Below are 26,060 nucleotides of genomic sequence, written 5' to 3'. Positions count from 1 at the left end.
AAGAGTCCCAGGCCTACTGCCATGTTCCACAAAGTAAGACTAATGCAGATCAGAAAGAATGAAAAGATGGCAATAAGATCTGAGAAAATAACTTCTAAGGAGAGCTGGCTGAATTCAGTCAACTCCATGAGCTGCTAATGGTTAGATTAAGTTTGCCAGAATCTGCATTAGATGGATCATATTTTAGTGCACCTTGGGTCAAATGGCATTTACCCTGGTCATCTTCACTTATAATCTAATGAGCAAATTCCAGAGAATTCATACCCCCTCTAAGCTTTTTTTTTTTTTTTTTTTGAGATAGGGTCTCACTCTGTCGCCCAGACTGGAGTGCAGTGAAGTGGTGCAATCTTAGCTCACTGCGGTCTCCACCTCTCAGGTGCAAGTGATCCTCCCACTTCAGACCCCCAAGTAGGTGGCACTACAGGAGCTCGCCACCACGCCTGGCTAATTTTCTGTATTTTTTTGTAGAGATGGGGTTTTGCCATGTTGCCCAGGCTGGTCCTGAACTCCTGAGCTCAAGCAATCTGCCTGCCCCGGCCTCTCAAAGTGCTAGGATTACAGGCAGGAGCCACCGTGCCTGGCCTACCTCCTTTAAACGTGTATACAAAACTTTGTACCTTTTCCTTTTTTTTTTTTTTTTAAACGGAGTCTCGCTCTGTCACCCAGGCTGGAGTGCAGTGGCGCGTCTCGGCTTACTGCAGTCTCTGCCTCCTGGGTTCAAGCGATTCTCCTGCTCCAGCCTCCCGAGTAGCTGGGATTGCAGGCACCCATCACCATGCCCATCTAATTTTTTGTATTTTTAGTAGAGACGGGGTTTCACCATGTTGGCCAGGCTGGTCTTGACCTCTTGACCTTGTGATCCACCCACCTCAGCCTCCTAAAAGCGCTGGGCTTACAAGCGTGAGCCACCACACCTGCCCCTCTGTACTTTTTCCTAAGGAGAGGGTTGTCATAGTTTGTATTCTCCCACCCACCCTAAACAGACCCTGAAAGAAAGATTTGGATGCAAGACCAGTTCATTTGGGATATGATCCCAAGAAATCCAAACAGTATAAGGGAGTGAGAGGAAAGCCAAAAGTCCCTTTGAGCTATTGGGGCTGAATCCCACTGGGGAGTCTTAGAAACAATGCTACTCAAAACGTGGTCTAGGCTGGGTGCGGTGGCTCACGCCTGTAATCCCAGAACTTTGGGAGGCTGAGGTGGGCGGATCGCCTGAGGTCAGGAGTTCGAGACCAGCCTGACCAGCATGGCGAAACCCCATCTCTACGAAAAGTACAAAATTAGCCAGGTGTGGTGGCACATGCCTATAATCCCACCTACTTGTACTTGGGAGGCTGAGGCAGGAGAATCACTTGAACCCGGGAGGTGGAGGTTGCAGTGACCTGAGATCGCGCCATTGCACTCCAGCCTGAGCAAGAAGAGTGAAACTCCATCTCAAAAAAACAAAAACACAAAACAAAAAACCAAAAAAACAAAAAAACAAAATGTGGTCCATGGATTGGCAGCAGCATCAGTATTCCTAGGGGCTTGGTTAGAATGCAAACTCTTGGGCCCAAGAATCTCTATCGTTTTTCTTTTTTTTTTTGGAGACAGACTCTTCCTCTGTCACTCAGGCTGATGCACAGTGACGCAATCTTGGCTCACTGTAGCCTCAACCTCCCAAGCTCAAGTGATCCTCCCACCTCAGCCTCTGAGGTAGCTGGGACCACAGATGTGTGCCACCATGCTCACAAAGTCTCACCATATTGCCCAGGCTGGTCTTGAACTCCTGGGCTCAAGTGATCCTTCCGCCTCAACCTTCCAAAGTGCTGCGATTACAGGTGTAAGCCACTGAGCCTGGCTGGAATCTGTGTCATATTCATCTCTCCAGGTGATTATCATATGCTAGAAAATTTTGAGAAACATTACAGTAGAATATGCTTCAGAATGGCTCCACTAAGGGGATGAGGAACTGGAATATTTAGCTACCAAATCCCATCTCTCATTGATTGTAGATTGTCTCTCATAATGTTAACTCTGCTAGCACTTCCAGATAGAGTTACTCAGGTGTTTGAGGTAAGAAGTTCTGGGCCTGTACAAGATCTGTCTACCAAAGTTGAGGTGAACTCTGGGGTAGTTTGAGGGAATATGGATAGGGCACAGTTAAGATCTGAATAAGGCTTAGCCTTCATCAGATTCTCGGGTTTTAAGTCTGTGAGCCCGTCAAAAGTTTTAAGGACTATATTCCTTTAACAAATGTTTATTATGTGCCTTCTGTATACCAGGTACTGTATCAGGCAAAAGCAGTACAAAGACAAATAACTTTCCTGTGACAAAGAGCTTTCACGGTCAACCATAAAATAATTAAATGCCTTCTTGTAGGCCAGGTGTGCTGGCTCACACTCCTAATCCCAGCACTTTGGAAGGCCAACGTGGGCGGGTCACTTGAAGCCAGAAATTCGAGACCAGCCTGGCCAACATGTCGAAACCGTGTCTCTACTAAAAATGCAAAAAAATTAGTCGGGCACAGTGGCACGTGACTGTAATCCCAGCTACTTTGGAGGCTGAGGCAAAAGAATCGCTTGAAACTGAGAGGTGGAGGTTGTATTGAGCCGAGATCATGCCACCAAACTCCAGCCTGGGTGTGAGTGAGACCTTGTCTCAAAAAAACAAAAAACAAAAAACAGAAAAAAACCAAAATAAAACAAAACAAAATATATATATATATGTGTGTATATATATGTGTGTGTGTGTGTATATATATATATATATGTATATGCCTTCTCTTAAAGTTGGAGAAAAAAATGTCTGGAGTCTGCTAGTGAACAGCTTTGAAAACCTGGAAATAATTTTTTCAAGCTCAGAATGTCTAAAATTTTAACTATAATAAAAATCATGATATCAGCTTATTAATTTATAGGGAGCCCAGGTTGGTTGTAAAATTATCTCCTCAGTAGGAAACTCTACTTAGAAGTCAAATTATAATCCTAAATTGCAATGATGGCTTAAAGTGCACACACTTGTACAGGACCCAGAAATAAATGTGGTCAGGTTTTCAAGGTTTGCCATCCCTTTGCCTAGTTACTATTCTTCTGTTAAAATACCCCTTCTACAAGAATTAGCCAGGTGTAGTGGTAGGTGTCTGTAGTCCCTGCTACTTGGGAGGTGAGGTGGGAGGATCGCTTGAGTGGGAGAGGTGGAAGTTGTAGTGAGCCGAGATCACGGATGACTAGAGAGACCCTGTCTCAAAAAAAAATAAAAAACAACAACAAAAAATCCTTGTGTTTCATACATTTGAATACGACGGTTCACTGAGGCAGTATATTGGCCGCAGAGTTAGCTGTGTGTCCTACTCACAGACATCTTGTTTGGCATCACTGTGTTTTAAAACTCAGGAAAAGTGGCTCTTTTAGATAGGAGTTTGTAGTCTCCAGTGGGTCCTAGTCCCTATGTCAGGTCATCTTTTATTGTTACTTACCTAGCCTCTGCAGCCATTTGAGTTAGCAATTTCAAGAGTTTCTTTTACATACACCACACACCCATGATACCACCCCCCCGGACATCTAGAGAGCTCATTCATTACTCTAGAGTCTAGGACTGCGCTGTCCGATACTCTCGTCACTAGTTGCATGTGGCTCTTGAGCTCTTTAAATGCTCCCAGTCCTTAATGAGATGTGCTCCAAGTATAAACACCAAATTTTGAAAACTTAGTACGAAAAAAAGAATGTAAGTTATCTTGTTAATAACATTGGTTATATGTTGAAATGATATTTTGATCTCTCTCACACTCTTTCTTGAGGCAGAGTCTGGCTCTATTTGTTGGAGTGCGGTGGTGTGATCATAGCTCACTGCAACCTCCACCTCCCAGCTCAAGGGATTCTCCCACTTTATCCTCCCGAGTTGCTGGGACTACAGACGCGCGCCACTACGCCCGGCTCATTTTTTTTTTTTTCTTTTTTGAGACGAAGTCTCGCTCTGTCGCCAGGCTGGAGTGCAGTGGCGTGATCTTGGCTCACTGCAGCCTCCAACTCCCTGGTTCAAGCAATTCTCCTGCCTCAGCCTCCCGAGTAGCTGGGATTACAGGCACACGCCACCACGCCCAGCTAATTTTTGTATTTTTAGTAGAGACGGGGTTTCACAATGTTGGTCAGGATGGTCTCGATCTCCTGACCTCGTGATCTGCCCGCCTCGGCCTCTCAAGTGCTGGGATTACAGGCGTGAGCCACAGCGCCCGGCCGACCAATGTTCTTTACATCCACCTTCTGTTCTAGATGCTGTTCAATTAGTCTGCTTTTATAGTTGTCTGAGAGCAGAGAGAAAAAGCCCCACAACTAAGTGCTGAGAGTCACCAAGTAAGGGGGACGTGGCCGCAGGGCAGGAAACAAGAAGTCCAAAATTCAAATCACACACCAACGCGGTTCCTTTCTGCATCCAACGTCAATAAAAAAATTTTTTCTTTTGGTAACTTCCTATATTGCTGGGGCGAACTGATGGAGCAGGGCACCTGTGGACAAACGTTTTTATGAAGCCAAATACCATTTACAAACCAGGGTGGGGAAAGAACGATGAAAAGTTCTTGATGGAAGGGAATGAGGAGATGGGAAGGTCAGTTTCTGGCTTGCCCTCTGTCTCCAACTACTCCGCCTGGAGAAGGAAAACGCTGGGAAAATGAATCTTCAGCTAAAGACGACGCTGCTCTAAGTTTGAGGCAATTGGGAAAAGAAGGCCATATCCCTAAAGTTATCCCAGTTTAGGGTCTGCCACGCTAAGTTTCCTCAGCCCCGACGGACGCGGTCCCGCCTGCAATCGTTTTCCGACTCCCGGCCAACTCAAGCTTCATCCTCGCCTGCGCCCCACCTCCACGCCTGTCCGGGACACCCGTGAAACGCCTTGAGGCCGCCATTTTAAACAGTGCTATCGCGAGATATACTTCGCTGTTTCCAGCCTGACTCATTTACTTTCTTGCGAGAGTCTCTTCTCGTGTGCTCTCGCCATGGCCAAGGAAAGTGTCGCGAGAGCTGGTTGCCTTGGCTCCCTGTAGCTATAGCAGCCGCGGCGGTTAAGTATGCGGCGCCAGGAGCTGTGAGTGCGACACCCTCAGGGGGGCGGGGCCGGGGGTAACGGGGTGCAGGGGGTAGCGCCTGGGGAGGGGGTGCGGGGAAGGTTAGGTCGCGGGAGGAATGGACCTGAGTGTGACGTGTGGGGCAGGACCTGGGTCCTGTGGGTACAGGGACGCGGCGCCGGTCTGCTCTAGGGCACGCGGGGAGGACTAGAGCTGCTGGGAGGTCCAGGGGGAGGGACCCGGGTGTAATGGGGTTCAGGGGGCGCAGGCTGGAGCGTGGAGGGGTGTGTGTGTTGGGAGCAGGGTGTTTACGGAGACTTGGAACTGGATAAAGGGACCAGGCTACATTGGGAAAGAAGTGGGAAGAAATGGGGTACAGCGAGGAGGAGGGTATGTTGAATGAGAGCACAGACGCTGGGCCCAGTTTGCTTTTCACTGGTTAGAGGGGTGGAGGGAGGAGAAGAGATCAGACCTTTACAGATCCCCGGGCTCTGCCTGAGGCTAGTCGGGGACCGCGCGCCGGGACCTGGGTCCTAAATGGCCGTGGCGGGAATGGTGGCGTCCCAGATCGTCGCCGCCTCCTTTCCCTCTTTCCGGAGAGATACCCCACGGACACTCTTGAGATGCGAACGGAGAGTCCTGGTGAACTAGTATTAGTTGGGAAGGTTCTTTTCGCTGAGAAACTACGAGTAGGATAATGAATGATTGCTACTCTAAAATAAAGCGCAGGGTGGGGGGGCGGGAGAGAGCGATTCTTGAGAAGAAAAAAACACTAAGGTTGCTTCCTCTGAAGCGTATTGAGTTGGAAGAAGGGGGTGTGTGCTAAGCTTACGTTTCTTCCCATACTCATTCAAGTGTACAATTTCTTTACGGTGTGCTTATGAAATACCTGGAAGGTAGTCAGGTTAGATGGTATGGTGAAAAAATGTGCAATACGACACTTAAACCTTCCGCAAATGTAACTTAAAAAACAATTTTTTTTAAAATTGCAGCAGCAGGCTGAACACTAAATCTAGGGATAGTTTTAGTTATTTGGATGTAAAACCTGGTGTTCCTAAAGTGTGCTTATCAAGCTATTTGCCTTTTAAGAAATGAATGAGATTTTATTTTAGGAGACAGAACATGTTTTGAATGTCTCAATGTTGAAATAAAAGATGTCTCTCAGGAGTTAAAAATCACAGAGGGGAAAACATCTAGTCTTTGAGTCTTAAGGACTGTTTTCTGGAAACAGGTGTGGACCACTTTGCTGGTTAACTGTTATTTGTAGTGAAAACAATGGCTTCAAGTCAGGCATAAAAATAATTTATTTCAATCGACAGATACAAGTTTTCTGATCATTTTTCTATCTTTTGTAGGTATACATTTGAAAGGGATAACTCTCTTGTGATTATATAACTGGATTTTTTTATGTTGAGGTTCACAAATGCATTAATTAGAATAATGGCTTTTTGGCTGGGCGCGGTGACTCACGCCTGTAATTCCAGCACTTTGGGAGACCGAGGCGGGCAGACTGCTTGAGGTGAGGAGTTCGAGACCAGCCTGGCTAACATGGTGAAACCCCCCCCGTCTCTACTAAAAAAATATAAAAATTAGCCGGGCCTGGTGGCGCGCGCCTGCAATCCCAGCTACTCGGAAAGCTGAGGCAGGAGAATCGCTTGAACCCCGGAGGGGAAGGTTGCAGTAAGCCGAGATCGCACCATTGCACTCCAGTCTGGGCGACAGAGCGAGACTCCGTCTCAAAAAAAAAAAAAAAAAATATATATATATATATATATACACAGACATATATATATACACACATATATATATATATATATGGCTTTTAAAAATCCTTCAGCTGGTCTTAATGTGGTTAGTCACTGAACCCATTTATTTGATATATGTTAGAGTAAAACCTAATTTGTAATGTCAGCAGCTAAACATTAAAGTAGAAGTGCTTTTCTGATGCAAGATAAAGCTTTGTGTGGTGGTTGAGTCCAAAAGATTTCTGCATGAATCCAATAACAAGCTCTACTGAACTCCTGTTATGTGTAAAGTACTGTGTAAGGCATTGCAGTGAAAAAAGATTAATTCATTTACCCACTTAATATTTATTGAGACCTATTTTGTGTCTGATTGCTAAGCCTTCAGGATACAAATACAGGTAGAACTCGATCTTTGCCTTGGAGTTGCTCAGACCCTGTGAGGGCAGACTGATAGAGAAAAAAATACTTACAATGTAATAAGCACAATATATGAACATGAAAGTATGAGACAAGGTTCTGCCCCTGAAGAGTTTATATAGTAGTTGACAGGACAAAGAATTTGTTTGTTTGTTTGTTTTGCAACAGGGTCTCACTGTGTTACTTAGGCTGGAGTGCAGTGGCAAGATCATGGCTCACTGCAACTTCAACCTCCTGGGCTCCAGCCATCCTTGTACCTCTGTCTCCTGAATAGAGCTGAGACTACAGGTGAGGGCCACCATGCCCAGCTGATTTATTTTTAGAGATGGGGTCTTGCTATGTTGCCAGGCTGGTCTCACACTCCTGGGCTCAAGTGATACTCCTGCCTCAGCCTCCCAAAGTAAGAATTTTCTTTTCTCTTTTTTTGAGACAGGGTTTTGCTGTTGCCCAGGCTGGAATGCAGTGGTGTCATCACAGCTCACTGCCACCTCATCCTCCTGGGCCCAAGCTTTCCTCCCACCTCAGCCTCCTGAGTAGATAGGACCACAGGTGCATGCAACCACGCGCAGTTAATTATTAAAATTTTTTTTGTAGAGACGAGGTCTTGCTATGTTGCCTAAGCTGGTCTGGCTATGTTACCCAGCAATCCTCCTGCCTTGGCAGCTTGGCTTCCCAAAGCGCTGGGATTACAGGCTTGAGCCACCATGCCCAGCCTAAGAGTTTTCAAAATTACAAAGTGTTAACCAAACTAAACTGTGCTGCCTTAGTGAAACACATAGTAAGTTTCTCAGAAGAGATAAAAGAATGGAAGTTTGAGGAGAAAATTCACTGGTCAGTTCATAATTTAAGCCCCCCCTTTTTTTTTTCTTTAAAGACGAGTTGTCTGTTGCCCAGGCTGGAGTGCAGTGGAGTAATCACGGCTCACTGCAGCCTCAGTCTCCTGGGTTTAAGGAATCCTCTTGCTTTTCAGCCTCTCCAGGAGCTGGGACTACAGGTGCTTGGCTAATTTTTGTACTTTTTCTAGAGACAGGATCTCCCTATGTTGCCCATGCTGATCTCAAGCACCTGGGCTCAAGTGATCCTCCCACCTCAGCCTCCCAAAATGCTGGGATTATAGGCGTGAGCCACCTCGCTGGTCCTATTAGTCTTTTTTAGTACTCCTTTACTGTAGATGTAAATAAATACAGACCAGGCACGGTAGCTCAGGCCTGTCATCACAGCACTTTGGGAGGCTGAGGTGGGCGGATCAGTTGAGGTCAGGAGTTTGAGATCAGCCTGGCCAACATGGTGAAACCCCGTCTCTACTAAAAATACAAAAATTAGCTGGGCATGGTGATGCCTGCCAGTAATTCCAGCCACTCGGGAGGCTGAGGCAGGAGAATCGCTTGAACCCAGGAAGCGGAGGTTACAGTGAACCGAAATCATGCCACTATACTCCAACCTAGGCAACAGGCAAGATTCTGTCTCTAAATAAATAAATAAATAAATAAATATTACAACAGTCTTAAGGCAATAATAATAATAGATAACATTCATTGAGTGATTATTAATGTGCCAGGCACATTATCTCATTTTATCTTATAACAACACTCTGCTCTGCAGCTGGTACTAGTTACTTTAAAGAAAACCAAGGCTTAAAAAGTTCAGGAAGTTACCAAAGATTATTGAGCTAGTAGATGGTAGAATAGAGATTGGTGTTGGAAATTTATGTGATTCTAATATTCTAAGAAAGATTTCTTTCTTTTGTAGGGAAGGAGGGAGTCTTGGTATGGAGGAAGTGGGGAGAGGTTGCAGGTGGAACTGGCCAGGAGACCAGAATTCTGGGTGGGACTTGGAAGGTATAAATGGATAGGGGTATCTGTTTTTTTACTCATAGATTTTCTCCCTCAGATATTTACACTACCTATGGGGAACTAATGTGAATGTTAGCATGATGCAAAATACAAAATTTGTATTGTTATATAGAGAATTGAGTAAATTACCAAATTTCTGCTGTGTATAATTGTATAGGGAGCTATGCTTGGGAAAATAGTTGTAGCAAGCAATTATATATTTGTAAGCTTCCAGCAAGTGATCATTTTAGTAGTGGAAATGGTTATCTGTATTCATATATAGGGGAAATGTTATTACAACAGACTTTAAGGCATTTAGTCAAACATATTTTCATACAGTAGTTTTTTTTTTTTTTTTTTGAGACGGAGTGTCCCTGTGTCGCCCAGGCTGGAGTACAGTGGCGCAATCTTGGCTCACTGCAAGCTCCGCCTCCTGGGTTCATGCCATTCTTCTGCCTCAGCCTCCTGAGTAGCTGGGATTACAGGTGCCCGCCACCACGCCCGGCTATTTTTTGTAATTTTAGTAGAGATAGGGTTTCATTATATGAGCCAGGATGGTCTTGATCTCCTGACCTTGTGATCTTCCCGTCTCGGCCTACCAACGTGCTGGGATTACAGGCGTGAGCCACTGTGCCCCGCCTTCATACTGTAGTTTTTTTATATTGAGAAAAATGTATGTATGTGTCACATGTTTTTATATATTTGCTTTCAGGTTTTTTTTTTCACTCTATATTCCAAAGTCCAAAGTACGGTTTTCTGGTTGAAATTCAAATTTTACATCTTTGTATTATTTGTTTGTTTTTTGAGACAGAGTCTTGCTCTGTCACCCAGGCCGGAGTGCAGTGGCACAATCTTGGCTCATTGCAACCTCTGCTTACCAGGTTCAAGCGATTCTCCTGCCTCAGCCTCCTGAGTAGCTGGGATTACAGGCACGTGCCACCGAACTCAGCTAATTTTTGTATTTTTAGTAGAGACGGGGTTTCGCCATGTTGGCCAGGGTGGTCTCCAACTCCTGACCTTGGGCGATCCACCCGCCTCAGCCTCCCAAAGTGCTGGGATTACAGTGGTGAGCCACCGCATCCGACCTGTTTGTTTTTTGAGACAGAGTTTTGCTCTTGGCCTCAGCCTCCGGAGTAGCTGGGATTACAGGTGCCCGCCACCACACCCAGATAATTTTTTGTATTTTTGGTAGAGACAGGGTTTCACCATGTTGGGCAGGCTGGTCTTGAAGTCCTGACCTCAGATGATTGACCCGCTTTGGCCTCCCAAAGTGCTGGGATTACAGGCGTGAGCCACCACTCCCGGCCCCCAAATTTTATATCTTTGTAAATGGCTTCTTTAAAAATCTATGTGAGATTATGTCTGTAATCCCAGCACTTTGGGAGGCTAAGGCAGGAGGATTGCTTGAGGCCAGGAGTTCAAGACCAGCCTGGCCAACAGAGTGAGACCCTATTTCTACTGAAAAAAAAAAAAAAAAAAAAGAATCCCCAGAAACCTAAATGAGAATGATAAATACCATTAATGAAGTATTGATAATCAGTTCTAGACTTACTAGAATGCTTAGCGGTCAACCAGTCCATTCTATTCATTTTATATTGAGGAAACTAAAGCCTAGAGAACTTTCTTTTTTCTTTCTTTCTTTCTTTCTTTCTTTCTTTCTTTTTTTTTGAGATGGAGTCTCGCTCTGTCGCCCAGGCTAGAGTGCAGTGGCACAGTCTCGGCTCACTACAACCTCCGCCTCCCGGGTTCAAGCAATTCTCCTGTCTCAGCCTCCTGAGTAGCTGGGACTACAGGCGCCCGCCACCACGCCCAGCTAATTATTGTATTTTCAGTAGAGACAGAGTTTTACCATATTGGTCAGGCTCGTCTGGAACTCCTGACCTCAAGTGATCTGCCCACCTTGGCCTCCCAAAGTGCTGGGATTACAGGTGTGACCCACTGTGCCCGGCAAGCCTAGAGAACTTTTAAATGACTTACCCAAAGTCACACAGCTGCAATGTCCCAGATGTCCTGGTTTCCAGCTAACTGTTCCTTGTACTCTACCACATTGCCAAGTTATATTTAATAATTACTGTAGAGTTATAGATGCCCTCAGCTAATTTTGGGAAACCAGTTTTGTCAAGAGGCTATTTACTGATAGATGACAGAATACAAACTGATTACTTGTTTACCTTAAACTGTACTTATACTTCCTACTTGTACTAAGGATAAGTAATTCAGGTGTTTTATTTAGGTGCTTCCTATTTTTGATTTGCTATATTACTGTTTAATTTTTCTGTCTTCAGTTGCACTGCTGGGCCATTTAATAAACGCTTCTCTGATTTAGAAAAAAGTGGAGGAATACAACTGCGTTATAATACATATTAGGCTGGGTGTGGTGGCTCACGCCTATAATCCCAGCAGTTCTCCCTAGAGAACTTTCTTTTTTCTTTCTTTCTTTCTTTTTTTTTTTTTTGAGATGGAGTCTCACTCTGTCGCCCAGGCTAGAGTGGAAGGCTGAAGGTGGGTGGATTGCTTGAGCCCACAAGTTCAAGACCATCCTGGGTATGGCAAAATGTAGAAACCCTGTCTCTACAAAAAAAGTGAAAAATTTAGCCAGGATTTGGTGGCATGCACCTGTAACCCCAGCTACGTAGGAGGCTGAGACAAGAGGATCACTTGAGCCTGGGAAGTTGAGGCTGTAGTGAGCCATGATTCCACTACTGCGCTCCAGGCTGGGTAACTAACAGACACTCTGTCTCAAAAAAAAGAAAAAAGAAATACATGCAGTTTTGTTGTTTGTTTTGTTTTGCTTTTTTTGAGACAAGTCTTGCTCCATCACCCAGGCTGGAATGCAACCTCCACCTCCTGGGTTCAAGTGATTCTCATGCTTCAGCCTCCCGAGTAGCTGGGACTACAGGCATGCCCCACCATACTTAGCTAATTTTTGTATTTTTAGTAGAGACAGGGTTTCACCATGTTGGCTAGGCTGGTCTCGAACTCCTGACCTCAGGTAATCTGCCTGCCTCGGCCTCCCAAAGTGCAGGGATTACAGGTGTAAGCCACCTGCCTGGCCTCTACCAAAAAAATTTTTTTTGAGATGGAGTCTCGCTCTGTTGCCCAGGCTAGAGTGCAGTGGCATAATCTCAGTTCACTGCAACCTCTGCTCCCAGGTTCAAGCAATTCTCCTGCCTCAGCCTCCTGAGTAGCTGAGATTACAGGCACCAGCTACCACGCCCGGCTAATTTTTTTTTTTTTTTTTTTGAGATGGAGTCTCGCTCTGTGACCCAGGCTGGAGTGCAGTGGCACAATCGCAGCTCACTGCAACCTCTGCCTCCTGGGTCAAGCGATTCTCCTTCCTCAGCCTCCCAAGTAGTTGGGATTGCAGGCGTGAGCCCCATGCCCAGCTAATTTTTGTACTTTTAGTAGAGAGGGGGTTTCACCATGTTGGCCAGGCTGGTCTTGAACTCCTGACCTTAGGTGATCCACCCCGCCTCATCCTCCCAAAGTGCTGGGATTACAGGCGTGAGCCCCTGTGCCCGGCCCCAGCTAATTTTTTACCAAAAATTTTAAAAAATTAGCTGGGTCTGGCAGCATGCGCCTATAGTCCTGGCTACTTGGGAGGCTGAGGCAGGAAGATCCCTTGAGCCCAGGTGTTTGAGGTTGCAGTCAGCTAAATCATGCCACTACACTCCAGCCTCAGTCTGACTACACGTCAGAGTGAGAGTGAGACCCTGCTGCTAAAAAGAGAAGACAAGTGATCTCATTTTATTTATTTTTATTTATTAATGTTTTGAGATGGAGTCTTGCTGTGTCACCCAGGCTGGAGTGCAGTGGCGCAATCTGGGTTCACTGCAACCTCCGCCTCCCGGGTTCAAGCAATTTTCCTGCCTCAGCCTCTCGAGTAGCTGGGATTACAGGCACCTGCCACCAAGCCCGGCTAATTTTTGTATTTTTAGTAGAGATGGGGTTTCACCATGTCGGCCAGGCTGGTCTCGAACTCCTGACCTCAGATGATCCGTCAACCTTGCACTCCCAGAATGCTGAGATTACAGGTGTGAACCACTGCCTTATTTTTATTTTTATTTTTATTTATTGAGACAGGGTCTTTGTTGCCTAGGCTGGAGTGCAGTGCAATCACAGCTTACTGCAGCCTTTGCCTCCTGGCCTCAAACAATCCTCTCACCTCAGCCTCCCAAGTAGCTGGAACTACAGATGTGCACCATCATGCCCAGCTAATTTTAAAAAAGTTTTTTTCACCCCGCCCTCTCAACAAAGCTTTTCCTGACTCTGCTAGGAACCAGGAAGAGAAAGTCTAATTTTTAATTTTTTTGAAGAGACGAGGTCTCACTATATTGCCCAGGCTGATCTTGAACTCCTGAACTCAAGGAATTTTTCCACCTCAGCCCTCCAAAGTGCTGGGATTACACGTATGAGCCACTGCACCTGGCCAAGTGATCTCATTTTAAATTTCCATTTATTTGAGATGAAGTTGAATATTTTCCATATTTATTATTATTTTTTATTTTTATTATTATTATTTTTAGACAGAGTCTCTCTCTGTTGCCCAGGCTGGAGTGCAATGGCATGATCTCAGCTCACTGCAACCTCCGCCTCCTGGGTTCAAGTGATTCTCCCACCTCAGCCTCCCAAGTAACTGGGATTACAGGCATGCACCACCACGCCTGGCTAATTTTTTTTTTTTTGAGACAGGGTTTCGCTCTTGTTGCCCAGGCTGCAGTGCAATGGTGCGATCTCAGCTCACCGCAACCTCCACCTCCTGGTTTCAAGCGATTCTCCTGCCTCAGCCACCTGAGTAGCTGGGATTACAGGCATGTGCCACCATGCCCAGCTAATTTTGTATTTTTAGTAGAGACGGGTTTCTCCGTGTTGGTCAGGCTGGTCTCGAACTCCCGACATTAGGTGATCTGCCCGCCTTGGCCTCCCAAAGTGCTGGGATTACAGGTGTGAGCCACTGTGCCCAGCCTAACATCTTTTTATTTCTTTATTGGCTGTATTTCTTTCAGTGGAATTGCTTATTCTTTGCTTATTTTGTAACTGGGCTTTTTTCTTCTCATTCTACCCCTCCCATCCCATTTTAGTTTTTCTTTTGTATCAAAGCTACATTTATTCTCTGAAAACATTTTTTAAAATTTTGTTTTGTTTTGTTTTGTTTTTGAGACAGAGTCTCCCTCTGTTGTTAAGGTGGAAGTGCAGTGGTGTGAGCTCAGCTCACTGTAGTCTCCACCTCCCAGGTTTAAATGGTTCTTGTGCCTCAGCCTCCTGAGGAGGCAAGATTACAGGCACCTGCCACCACGCCCAGATAATTTTTGTATTTTTTTTAGAATTTAATTTAATTTTAAGTTCCTGGATACACATGCAGGATGTGCAGGCTTGTTACATAAATGTGTGCCATGGTGGTTTGCTGTACCTATTAACTCATCACCTAGGTATTAAGCCCTGCATACATTAGCTGTTTATCCTGATGCTCTTCCCACCCCCACACAGGCCCTAGTGTGTGTTGTTCCCCTCCCTGTGTCCATGTGTTTTCATTGTTCAGCTGCCACTTATAAGTGAAAACGTGGCATTTGGTTTTCTGTTCCTGTGTTAGTTTGCTGAGGATACATGAATGGAACTTGATTTTTTTTTTTTTTTTTTTTTTTGAGATGGAGTCTCGCTGTCGCCTAGGCTGGAGTGCAGTGGCGCAATCTCGGCTCACTGCAGCCTCTGCCTCCTGGGCTCAAGCAGTTCTCCTGCCTCAGCCTCCCAAGTAGCTAGGATTACAGGCACTCGCCACCACCCCTGGCTAATTTTGTATTTTTAGAAGAGACAGGGTTTCACCATGTTCGCCAGGCTAGTCTTGAACTCCTGATCTCAAGTGATCTGCCCACCTCGGCCTCCCAAAGATTACAGGCGTGAGCCACCTTGCCTGGCTGAAGTAATTTCTGTATTTTTAGTAGAGACGAGTTTTGCCATGTTGGCCAGGCTGGTCTTGAACTCCTGGCCTCAAGTAATCCTCTCACCTTGGCCTCCCAAAGTGCTGGGATTACAGGTGTGAGCCACTGTGCTGGGCCTTTTTTTTTTTTTTTTTGAGACTGATCTCTTCGTTGCCCAGGCTGGAGTGATTTCACTCACTACAGCCTCAATTTCCCAAGCTCAGGTGATCGTCCCACCTCAACCTCCCGAGTAGCTGGGACCACAGTGTGAGCCATCATGACCAGCTAATTTTTGTATTTTTTATAGAAAAAGGGTTTTGCTATGTTGCCCAGGCTATTCTAGAATTCCTGACCTCAAGCGATCTGCCTGCCTCAGCTTCGCAGAGTGCTGGGATTACAGGTGTGAGCCACTATGCCCAGCTTTATTTTTAAAAAAATATTTTATTTTTTTGTGGACACATAGTAGGTGTGTATATTTATTGGGTACATGAGATGTTTTGATATGGGCATGCATTGCATAATAATCAAATCATGTAAAATGGGGAATTCATCCTCTCAGCATTCATTATTTGTGTTATAAACAATTATACTTGTAGTTATTTAAAAATGTACAATTAAATTATTGACTGTAATTATCCATTTGTGCTATCAAATATTCCCTCTTACTCATTCTTTCTATTTTTGTTTTTGTTTTTGAGACAAGAGTCTCGCTCTGTTGCCCAGGCTGGAGTGCAGTGGTGTGATCTCGGCTCACTGCAACTTCTGCCTCCCGGGTTCAAGCGATTCTTGTCCCTCAGCCTCCTGAGTAGTTGGGATTACAGGTGGATGCCACCATGCCTGGCTAATTTTTGTATTTTTTAGTAGAGACAGGGTTTCACCATATTGGCCAGGCTAGTTTTAAAGTCCTGACCTCAACTGATCTGCTGCCTTGGCCTCCTAAAGTGATGGGATTACAGATGTGAGCCACCATGCCCAGCCTTTCTATTTGTTTTTGTACCCATTAACTATCCACACCTCTCCCCACTTTTCTCTTTAGACTAATAGGAACTCTCTCTATGTATCCCTGTATTTTAAACATATATTGCACATATTTTCTACAATCTGTTGCATCATCTGTAGTGTCCATTGATGTGCTAAAATTTCATATCTGTCTTTTTTCTTAATGGTTTCTGGGTTTTGAGGCTTGCTTAAGTAGGCTCTCTCCATCCCAAAATTATAAAAATATTTTATATTTATCCTAACTCTTTACTAGCTTATTTAACTCTTTAATTGATTTGGAATTTATCTTTATATGTTTTTGGAGGTACTCTTTTTCTCCACAAATATGCAACTGACCCAAGCCTATTTGTTGAATATCGTGTCTTTAATGATATGAAATCTTATCTTCATCATGTTCTTCATCATGTTCTCAATTGCCATATATCCACCATTTGTGTATGTATGTATGTACGCCTGTGTTTCCTTTTTTTTTTTTTTTTTTTTTGGAGATGGAGTCTCACTTTTGTTGCCTAGGCTGGAGTGCCGTGGCGTGATCTCAGCTCACTGCAACATCCGCCACTGGGGTTCAAGCGATTCTCTGCCTCAACCTCTGGAGTAGCTGGGACTACAGGTGCACACCACTACGCCTGGCTAATTTACTGTAATTTTAGTAGAGACGGGGTTTCACTATGTTGGCCATGCTGGTCTCGAACTCCTGACCTCAAGTGATCCAACCGCCTTGGCCTCCCAAAGTGCTGGGATTACAGGTACCAGCTATTGCGCCTAGCCTGCATGTGTTTATTTTTGAATATTTCTGTTCTTTTCAGTTGTTTATTCTTGGGCCAGTACCATACAGTTTTTTTGTTTGTTTTTTGAGACAGGTATCACCCAGGCTGGAGTGCAGTGGTGCGATACTGGCTCACTGCGGCTTTGACCTCCCGGGCTCAAATGATCCTTCCACTTTAGCCTCCCCAGTAGCTGTAACTACATGTGTATGGCATCACGTGTGACTAATTTTTGTATTTTTTAGTAGAGATGAGGTTTCTCCATGGCCTAGCTGGTCTCGAACTCCTGGCCTAGCTGGTCTCAAACTCCTGGCCTGGCCTAGCTGGTCTCGAACGTCTCAAACTCCTGGCCTGGCCTAGCTGGTCTCGAACTCCTGGCCTCAAGTGACCTGTCCTCCTCGGCCTTCCAAAGTGCTAGGATTACAGGTGTGAGCCACTAAATCCTTTTGCTAACTATAATTTTTTCTTCTGTGTTTTTTTTTTTTCTTTTCGAGACAGAGTCTTGCTCTGTCACCTAGGCTGGAGTGCAGTGGCACAATCTCGGCTCAACTGTAACCTCCTCCTTCTGGGTTCAAGTGATTCTTCCCTCTCAGCCTTCTGAGTAGCTGGGATTACAGGCACGCGCCACCACGCCCAGCTAATTTTTTGTATTTTTAGTAGAGACGGGGTTTCACCATGTTGACCAGAGTGGTCTTAAACTCCTGGCCTCAGGTGGTCGGCCTGCCTCAGCCTCCCAAAGTTTTGGTGTGAGCCACCACGCCCAGCCCTTTTGGGTTTTCAAGATAGTCATATTTCTAACTGTTCATGTCTTTGCCTATCTCTGTTTTGGCATATGCAATTTTTTTCTTATTTTGACGTTTTGAATCTCTTTATAGTAAAAATATTCTTTTTTTTGGTGGGGGTGACAGGGTCTCAAAAAAAAAAATGGTGGTAGGCCGGGTGCGGTGGCTCACGCCTGTAACCCCAGCACTTTGGGAGGGGGAGGCCGAGGCGGGTGGATCACCTGAGGTCCGGAGTTCGAGACCAGCCTGGCCAACATGGTGAAACCCCATCTTGACTAAAAATACAAAAATTAGCTGGGCATGGTGGCATGCACCTGTAGTCCCAGCTACTCCGGATGCTGAGGCAGGATTGCTTGAACCCAGGAGGTGGAGGTTGCAGTGAGCCAAGATCACGCCACTGTACTCCAGCCTACGTAACAGAGTGAGACTCCATCTCCAAAAAAAAAAAAGAGGCTGGAGTGCAGTAGCACGGTCATCACTCACTACAGCCTTGACCTCCTGGGCTTAAGCAATCCTCCCACCTCAGCCTCCTGAGTAGCTGGGACCAGAGGCACGCACCACCATGCTTGGCTAATTTTTTGTGTTTCTTGGAGAGACGGGGCCTCACCATGTTGCCAAGGCTGGTCTCAAACTCTTGAGCTCAAGTGATTCTGCTATCTTGGTCTCCCAAAGTGCTGAGATAACAGGTGTGTGCCACCACGCCCAGCCAAATATATTCTTTTTTTTGAGACAATGTCTCACTCTGTCTCCCAGGCTGGAGTGCTTTGGCAAGATCTCTGCTCATTGCAACCTCCACCTCGTGGGTTCAAGGATTTTCCTGCGTCAGCTTCCTGAGTAAGTGGGGTACAGGCATGCACCACCATGCTCAGCTTATTTTTGCATTTTTAGTAGAGACTGGGTTTTGCCATGTTGGCCAGGCTAGTCTTGATCTCCTGATCTCAGGTGATGTGCCAGCCTTGGCCTCCCTAAGTGCTGGGATTACAGCCATGAGCCACCTCACCCGGCCATCAAGTATATTCTTTATCATATAGCTGGCAATGTTTTTTCTAGTTTGCTGTTTACTTTTAGGGGAAATCTCTTGACCATCAGTGAGTAAAACACTAGAATAGGCTGTTATAATGCTTGTAATATCTTGACATGAGGAAAATTCTAGGATGGCTGGAATTTGTAAAATCAAGTCTGTTGAATAAATTTATGAATTAAAACAAGGGGGAAAAAGCCTACTTTTGGGTACAAATGTGATTTGACTATAAAATTCTGGTATTCATTTAATGTTTTTTACAGTTATGTGCCATCTGAGTTAGAGGAGTTGCATTTAAAATTGGGGAGAAGCTAGCTCAATAAAATTGATCAGATTAAAAATCCTCAATAGTATATGTAAATAATAACTATCTGATATTTAATTATACATATAGGATAAATTAGGTTTTCTGTCTATCTATTTTATTTTATTTTTGAGACAGGGTCGAACTCTTTCCCAGGTGGGAGTGCAGTGGTGGGATCTCAACTCACTGCAGCTTCAACCTCCCTGGGCTCAGGTGATCCTCCTGCCTCAGCCTCCCGAGTAGCTGGGACTATAGGGGCATACCACCGTGCCTGGCTAGTTTTTTTGTATTTTTCGTAGAGATGAGTTGTCACTGTGTTGTGCAGCCTGGTCTGGAACTCATGAGGTCAAGTGATCTGCCTGCCTCGTCTCCCAAATTGCTGGGATTTACAGGTGTGAGCCACTGCACCTGGCCTATTTTATTTCATTTTTATTACTGTTTTTTTGAGATGGAGTCTCGCTCTGTTGCCCAGACGGAGTGCAGTGGCGTGATCTCTACTCACTGCAACCTCCGCCTCCCAGGTTCAAGCGATTCTCCTGCCTCAGCCTCCTGAGTAGCTGGGATTATAGGTGCCTGCCACCATGCCCAACTAATTTTTTTTTTTTTTTTTAGTAGAGACGGGGTTTCACCATGTCGACCAGGCTGGTCTCGAACTCCTGATGTCAAGTGATGCACCTGCCTTGGCCTCCCAAAGTGCTGGGATTACAGGTGTGAGCTACTGCGCCCAGCCTATTTTTTATTTATTCATTTTTTCTAGATCTGGGTTCTCACTATGTTGCCCAGGCTGGCCTGGAACTCCTTCACTCAAGCCATCCTCCCACCTTAGCCTTCCAAGTAGCTGAGCTTATAGATAGGAGCTACCATACCTTGTACTTCACTAAGGTTTTTAATTTAGTTTATCAATATTAAAAAATATGGACACATTTTTAATATTTAATGAGAAGTAGTAGAAAAATGGAATTCACTTTAAGGCTCACTTTTCTGTCTTTTTCTCCCAGAGAGTATATTGGTAGAAAAGCTTATCCAAATTTTACTTATTTTAGTTTCAGGGATACTTTCATATAATAAATTTGTGAATTATTTTATTTTTATGGCTTATATCAGGCACATATATGAATATTTGTATATTAAGGAGGTATGATGGTAGAATGTACAAAAATGTTTTTTAAAAAACTCACTGTTGCTCTTCTAGAATTTTTCTTATTTCAGTTTGTCTGTATAAATATTCTCTATAGATAAGTGACTTTTAAGGAAAAGCTGTTATATTCATTACATAGCTTGTTGCAAATAGGAAATCTAGCCCTATTATTGTTGGTATGAAACTAACAAGCTTTTCTGAAAGCCATATTTTAGTGTTTTGGCACTGTGTGGTAGCATTACCTTCCCGTGCCATGTTGAAAACAAGAAACATGTTCTACAAAGCACATTTTTTTCAAATGGCATTTGAGTTTTTAAATGAAAACAGAAGCTGAGGTAAGGCTATATTGTATTCTTGCAAAATACATTTTTGTTTTATTGTGACCTGTGTGTAGGTTCATTTTTTCTAGGATGTTTGAAAAGTTTCTTTCTTTTTTTTTCTTTTTCCTGAGACAGAACTGTCTCAGAAAAGTGATAGATGTCAGTTCTTGCTCAGTGGTCCAGGCTGCAGTGCAGTGGTGCGAACTCAGCTCACTGCAACCTCTGCCTCCTGGGTTCAAGCGATTCTCCCACTTCAGCCTCCCAGATAGCTGGGACTACAGGTGTGTGTGCCACCATGTCCGGCTAATTTTTGTAATTTTAGTAGAGTTGGGGTTTCACCATGTTGGCCAGGCTGGTCTCAAACTCCTGACCTTGAGTGATCCGCCCACCTTGGCCTCCCAAAGTGCTGGGATTACAGTACAGGTGTGAGCCGCTGTGCCTGGCCAAAAGTTTCTGATATAAAGCTGGCAGGAAGTCAGTGACAATTATTAAGTCTTGGCAGAAAAATTTCTAAGTTTCTCCTGAGAAGAAATTTCTGAAGAAACATCTTGTAGATAATGTAGTTTCACAGTAAAGTTTTTTTATTTTTATTTTTTTAATTTGAGGCAGAGCCTTGTTCTGTCACCCAGGCTGGAGTGCAGTGGTGTGATCTCAGCTCACTGCAGCCTCCGCCTCCCAGGTTCAAGTGATTCTCATGCCTCAGCCTCCCAAGTAGCTGGGATTACGGGCATGTGCCACCACACTTGGCTAATTTTTTTTTTTTTTTTTTTTGGAGACAGAGTCTTGCTCTATCACCAAGGCTGGAGTGCAGTGGCGTGATTTTGGCTCACTGCAACCTCCGCCTCCCAGGTTTAAGCAGTTCTCCTGCCTCAGCCTCCTGAGTAGCTGGGATTACAGGCGCACGCCACCACACCCAGCTAATTTTTTTTTTTTTTTTTTTTTTTTTTTTTTTTGGTGACGGAGTCTCGCTCTGTAGCCAGGCTGGAGTGCAGTGGCATGATCTTGGCTCACTGCAACCTCCGCTTCCCAGGCTCAAGTGCTTCTCCTTCCTCAGCCTCCTGAGTAGCTGGGATTATAGGTGCCTGCCACCATGCCCAGCTAATTTTTGTATTTTTAGTAGAGATGGGGTTTCACCATGTTGGCCAGCATGGTCTCGATCTCCTGACTTCATGATCCACCCACCTCTGCCTCCCAAAGTGCTGGGATTACAGGCAGGAGCCACCATGCCCAGCAATTTTTGTATTTTAAGTAAAGACAGGGTTTCACCATGTTGGCCAGGTTGGTCTTGAACTCCTGACCTCAAGTGATTCGCCCACCTCGGCCTCCCAAAGTGCTGGGATTACAGGCGAGAGCCACAGCACCCAGCCTCGTGGTAAAGTTCATATAGAAAAATGCATTCTCTGTGGAAACAAAACTTATTTGTGCGCCATTGTTTCATTTCTGACCCGGGCTGAGCTTTTATTTCTCTGTGCAGATCCATTTCCTTTGATGGTACATCCTGTCTTGGATGTTGACCCCAGTCAGAGCTGTATAGTGCCAAAACAAGATAGTTCTTTGGTTCTTTTTTGCCATTTCTTTCAACTCCTTGTTTATCTTTACTCATGGTCATTGAAGATCAGAAGGGTATTTAGGAACAAATGGGAATTCTATGTGTTCCTTCAGTGTTAGGGGAACACCAGGGAGATGCAATATCATTTTAATATTGGGTTTTCACCTTTCCTGATGCCTACTAGGTCTAAGGAAACATCAAGCTTATTTTACAGCTTGATATAAGAAACTTTGTAATTACCAAATTAAGCTTTAGACACCTCAGTGTTTTAGAGTACTTACTGATATCTATAATACATATTCCTAGGGCCTATGCCTTTCCATATAAATTTTACTTATTTTTTGAGACAAAGTCTCACTCTGTCCCCCTGGCTGGAGTGCAGTGCCGTGATCTTGGGATCTTGGCTCACTGCAACCTCCACCTCCCAGGTTCAAGCGATCCTTCCACCTCAGCCTCCTGTGTAGCTGGGACTACAGACACGCGCTAGCATGCCCTGCTAATTTTTTATATTTTTAGTAGAGACTGGGTTTCATCATGTTGGCTAGGCTGGTCTCGAACTCCTGGGCTCAAATGATCTGCCCGCCTCGGCCTTCCAAAATGTTGGAATTACAGGCATGAGCCACCAAGCCTGGCCAAATTATTAAATGTTTTTGAACCTCACTTCCCTTATCTGTGAGATTAGGATAATAATAACCTACCTGAGCAAATTAAATGAAGTGATAGATGTCAGTTCTTAGCACAGTAGCCATAATGTTATAGGGACTCTAAATTTCAGTTTTCTTTTTCCCTTCCTTGAGCCGATTTAAGTTTTAAAAGATAGTGATTGTAAAATTACTTCGTAAGTGTATACAGTTATTTCAAATATTGTTCATGTTTGTGTTAAAAACAGTCAAACTCATTTTGGTTATGTTGGTATAAGACGGAAACGTAGGGAAATGAGACAATAGAGAAAGTCTGAATAACTGTTTTTTTTTTGTTTTTTTTTGTTTTTGAGATGGAATCTCGCTCTGTTGCCCAGGCTGGAGTGCGGTGTCATGAACTCGGCTCACTGCAACGTCCGCCTCCCGGGTTCAAGCGATTCTTCTGCCTCATCCCCTGAAGTAGCTGGGACCACAGGCACGCGCTACCATGCCCGGCTAATTTTTGTATTTTTGTTAGGGACAGGGTTTCACCATATTGCCCAGGCTGGTCTCGGACTCCTGACTTCGTGATCCACCCGCCTTGGCCTCCCAAATTGCTGGGATTATAGGCGTGAGCCACCGTGCCCAGCCAAATCTGAATAACTTGTTGAGCAATATCATGTGGCAGGAGCTAGGCTTAACACTTCGCACACTGCAACTCATTTAATCCTTACTACTCAATTAAGCACATTTCTTCCTCTGAAGGATTACTTCTTAGTTTTCTTTTTTTTTTTTTTTTGAGACGGAGTCTTGCTCTGTCTCCCAGGCTGGGGTGCAGTGGCGTGATCTTGGCTTACTGCAACCTCCGCTTCCCGGGTTCAAGCAATTCTCGTGTCTCAGCCTCTCAAGCAGCTGGAATTACAGCGCATGCCACCATCCCTGGGAAATTTTTTGCGTTTTTAGTAGATACAGGGTTTTACCATGTTGGTCAGGGTGATCTTGAACTCCTGAGCTCAGGCTCTCCATCCTCCTCCAGCTCCCAAAATGTTGGGATTACAGGCGCGAGCCACCGTACCCGGCCTACTTCTTAGTTTTTAAAATTAAAGTTTTCGTATTTCCACCCTTTTGAATAATAAGCCTCAGGAATGGGGCTCTTAATAACTTAATGCAGACTTCAAACTTTGTATAGAATATGACAAATAATTAATGACTTTTATTTCTAAGCTACCATCCTTTGTATTTGGAGACTATGTTCTTTAGGCTAATTCTTCTTTCTGTTTTTTTTTTCTTTCTTTTTTTTTTTTTAAGCAAACTCTAGGAATGAGTTTGTGGAAACCAGGTCTCACTGTCCTGCAAGATGGAGTGCAATGGTAGGATTATGGCTCACTGCAGCCTCCACCTCCTGGACTCAAGTGATCCTCCTGAGTAGTTGGGACTACAGGTGCATGCCACCACACCTGGCTAATTTTTGTATTTTTTGTAGTGATGGAGTTTCACCATGTTGCCCAGGCTGGTCTCAAACTCCTGGGCTCAAGCTATCCTCCTACCTTGGCCTCCCAAAGTGCTGGGATTACAGGCATGAGCCACTGTGCCTGGTCAATATTTACTTTCTAATTCCTGCCTCTAGAAATACATTAGCTGCCCTGAACATATTAGGTTTTTCAGTTGTATGAAACTGTTCAGTTAGGTAGTTGGGAGTAATGAATTTGATGCCTATTGGTCCATTTCTTTTTTTTTTTTTTTTGAGATATTGTCTCGCTCTGTCACCCAGGCTGGAGTGCAGTGGCACGATCTCGGCTCACTGCAACCTCCGCCTCCCAGGTTCACACCATTCTCCTGCCTCAGCCTCCCAAGTAGCTGGGACTGCAGGTGCCCGCCACCACACCTGGCTAATTTTTTTGTATTTTTAGTAGAGACGGGGTTTCACCGTGTTAGCCAGGATGGTCTCGATCTCCTGACCTTGTGATCTGCCCACCTCGGCCTCCCAAAGTGCTGGGATTACAGGCATGAGCCACTGCACCCGGCGCCTATTAGTCCTTTTCAACAAATATCACCAGTAAGGCTTGAATTGTTTTTTGAAATGAGAAAAGCAGCAGATTGTTTATTTGAATTTGAATTTAGAGTGTTTCTCTCTCAACACCTTATACTGATCAGGCTAAGAGATGGGCTCTCCTGTGTTGCCCAGGCTGTACTCGAACTCCTAGGCTCAAGTAATTCCTTCCCTCCTCAGCCTCCTGATTGGCTGGGACTACAGGTGAGCAGCATCACACCCCACTTTGTGTTTTGATTAGTTCTCTTTATTTTTTAAAAAATTGTGGTAAAATACACATAATATTTATCATCTTAACCATTTTAAGTGTACAGTTCAGTAGTGTTGCATACATTCACATTGTTGTGCAGCCAATCTTCAGCACTCTCTTTTTTTTTTTTTTTTTTTTTTTGAGACAGCCTCACTCTGTCGCCCAGGCTGGAGTGCAGTGGGGTGATCTCGGCTCACTGCAACCTCTGCATCCTGGGTTCAAGTGATTCTCCTACTTCACCCTCCCGAGTGGCTGGGATTACAGGACTGTACCACCACGCCCGGCTAATTTTTGTATTTTTAGTAAAGACAGGGTTTCACCATGTTGGCCAGGCTGGTCTTGAACTCCTGACATTGGGTGATCCACCCGCCTTGGCCTCCACAAGTGCTGGGATTACAGGTGTGCGCTACCACACCTGCCCACCCTGTTTCATCTCATAAAACTGAGACTCCAAATCCATTAAACACCCCCCGATTCCTCCTTCCCCAAAGTGCCTAGCCACTACCATCCAACTTTCTGTTTCAATGAATTTGACTATTCTTCATGCCTCATATAATGGAGTCATTGGTATTTGTCCTGTTGTGACTGGCTTATTTCACTTAGTATAATGTCCTCAAGTTCATCTGTGTTGTAGCATGTGTCAGATTTTCCTTCCTTTTTAAGGCTGAATCAGTTCTATGTATGTACCACATTTTGCTTACCTGTTCTCTTAGGTGGCTCCTACCTGTTGTCTATTGTCAATAATGTTGCTATGAACATGGGTATACAATTATCTCTTTATTTATTTTTTGAGACAGAGTCTTGCTCTGTTGCCCAGGCTGGAATGCAGTGGCACAATCATGGCTCACTGCAGTCTCGATATTCTGGGCTCAAGTGATCCTTTCACCTCAGCTTCCCAAGTAGCTGAGACTACAGGCACACACCACCACATCCAACTAATTAAAAAAAAAAATTGGCTAGGTGCAGTGGCTCACACCTGTAATCCCAGCACTTTGGGAGGCCAAGGTGGGCGGATCATGAGGTCAGGAGATGGAGACCATCCTGCCTAACATGGTAAAACCCCGTCTCTACTAAAAATACAAAAAATTAGCCAAGCATGGTGGCGGGGCCCTGTAGTCCCAGTGAGAGGTGAAGCCAGCTGGACCTCCTGGGTCGAGTGGGGACTTGGAGAACTTTTCTGTCTAGCTAGAGGATTGTAAACACAGCAATCAGTGCTCTGTGTCTAGCTAAAGGATTGTAAATGCACCAATCAGCACTCCGTGTCTAGCTAAAGGATTGTAAATGCATCATTCAGCACTCTGTAAAAATGGACC

General features: G+C 44.7%; 1 protein-coding gene across 14 annotated transcripts in view; it reads left to right on the top strand.

Annotated features, from left to right (window-relative positions):
* The first annotated feature begins 3,103 nt into the window (after positions 1 to 3,103).
* The window catches only part of USP54 (ubiquitin specific peptidase 54), a 130,443-nt gene continuing 107,486 nt past the window's right edge, over positions 3,104 to 26,060 (top strand). For 4 of the 14 annotated variants that reach the window (XM_055092967.3, XM_055092963.2, XM_055092966.3 and 1 more), the window contains exon 1: positions 3,106 to 5,061. The gene's annotated coding sequence lies outside the window, so the exon portion shown is untranslated. Of the gene's footprint in view, positions 5,062 to 5,133; positions 5,432 to 26,060 lie in introns of those variants that run through there. The other 10 variants (XM_055092959.3, XM_008969020.5, XM_055092968.1 and 7 more) reach the window with 8 other exon arrangements.

This window comes from Pan paniscus, chromosome 8, assembly GCF_029289425.2.
Source record: "Pan paniscus chromosome 8, NHGRI_mPanPan1-v2.0_pri, whole genome shotgun sequence".
NCBI lineage: Eukaryota > Metazoa > Chordata > Mammalia > Primates > Hominidae > Pan > Pan paniscus.
The sequence above is the reverse complement of the archived record's forward strand: the minus strand, read 5'-3'. Positions and strand labels throughout refer to the sequence as shown.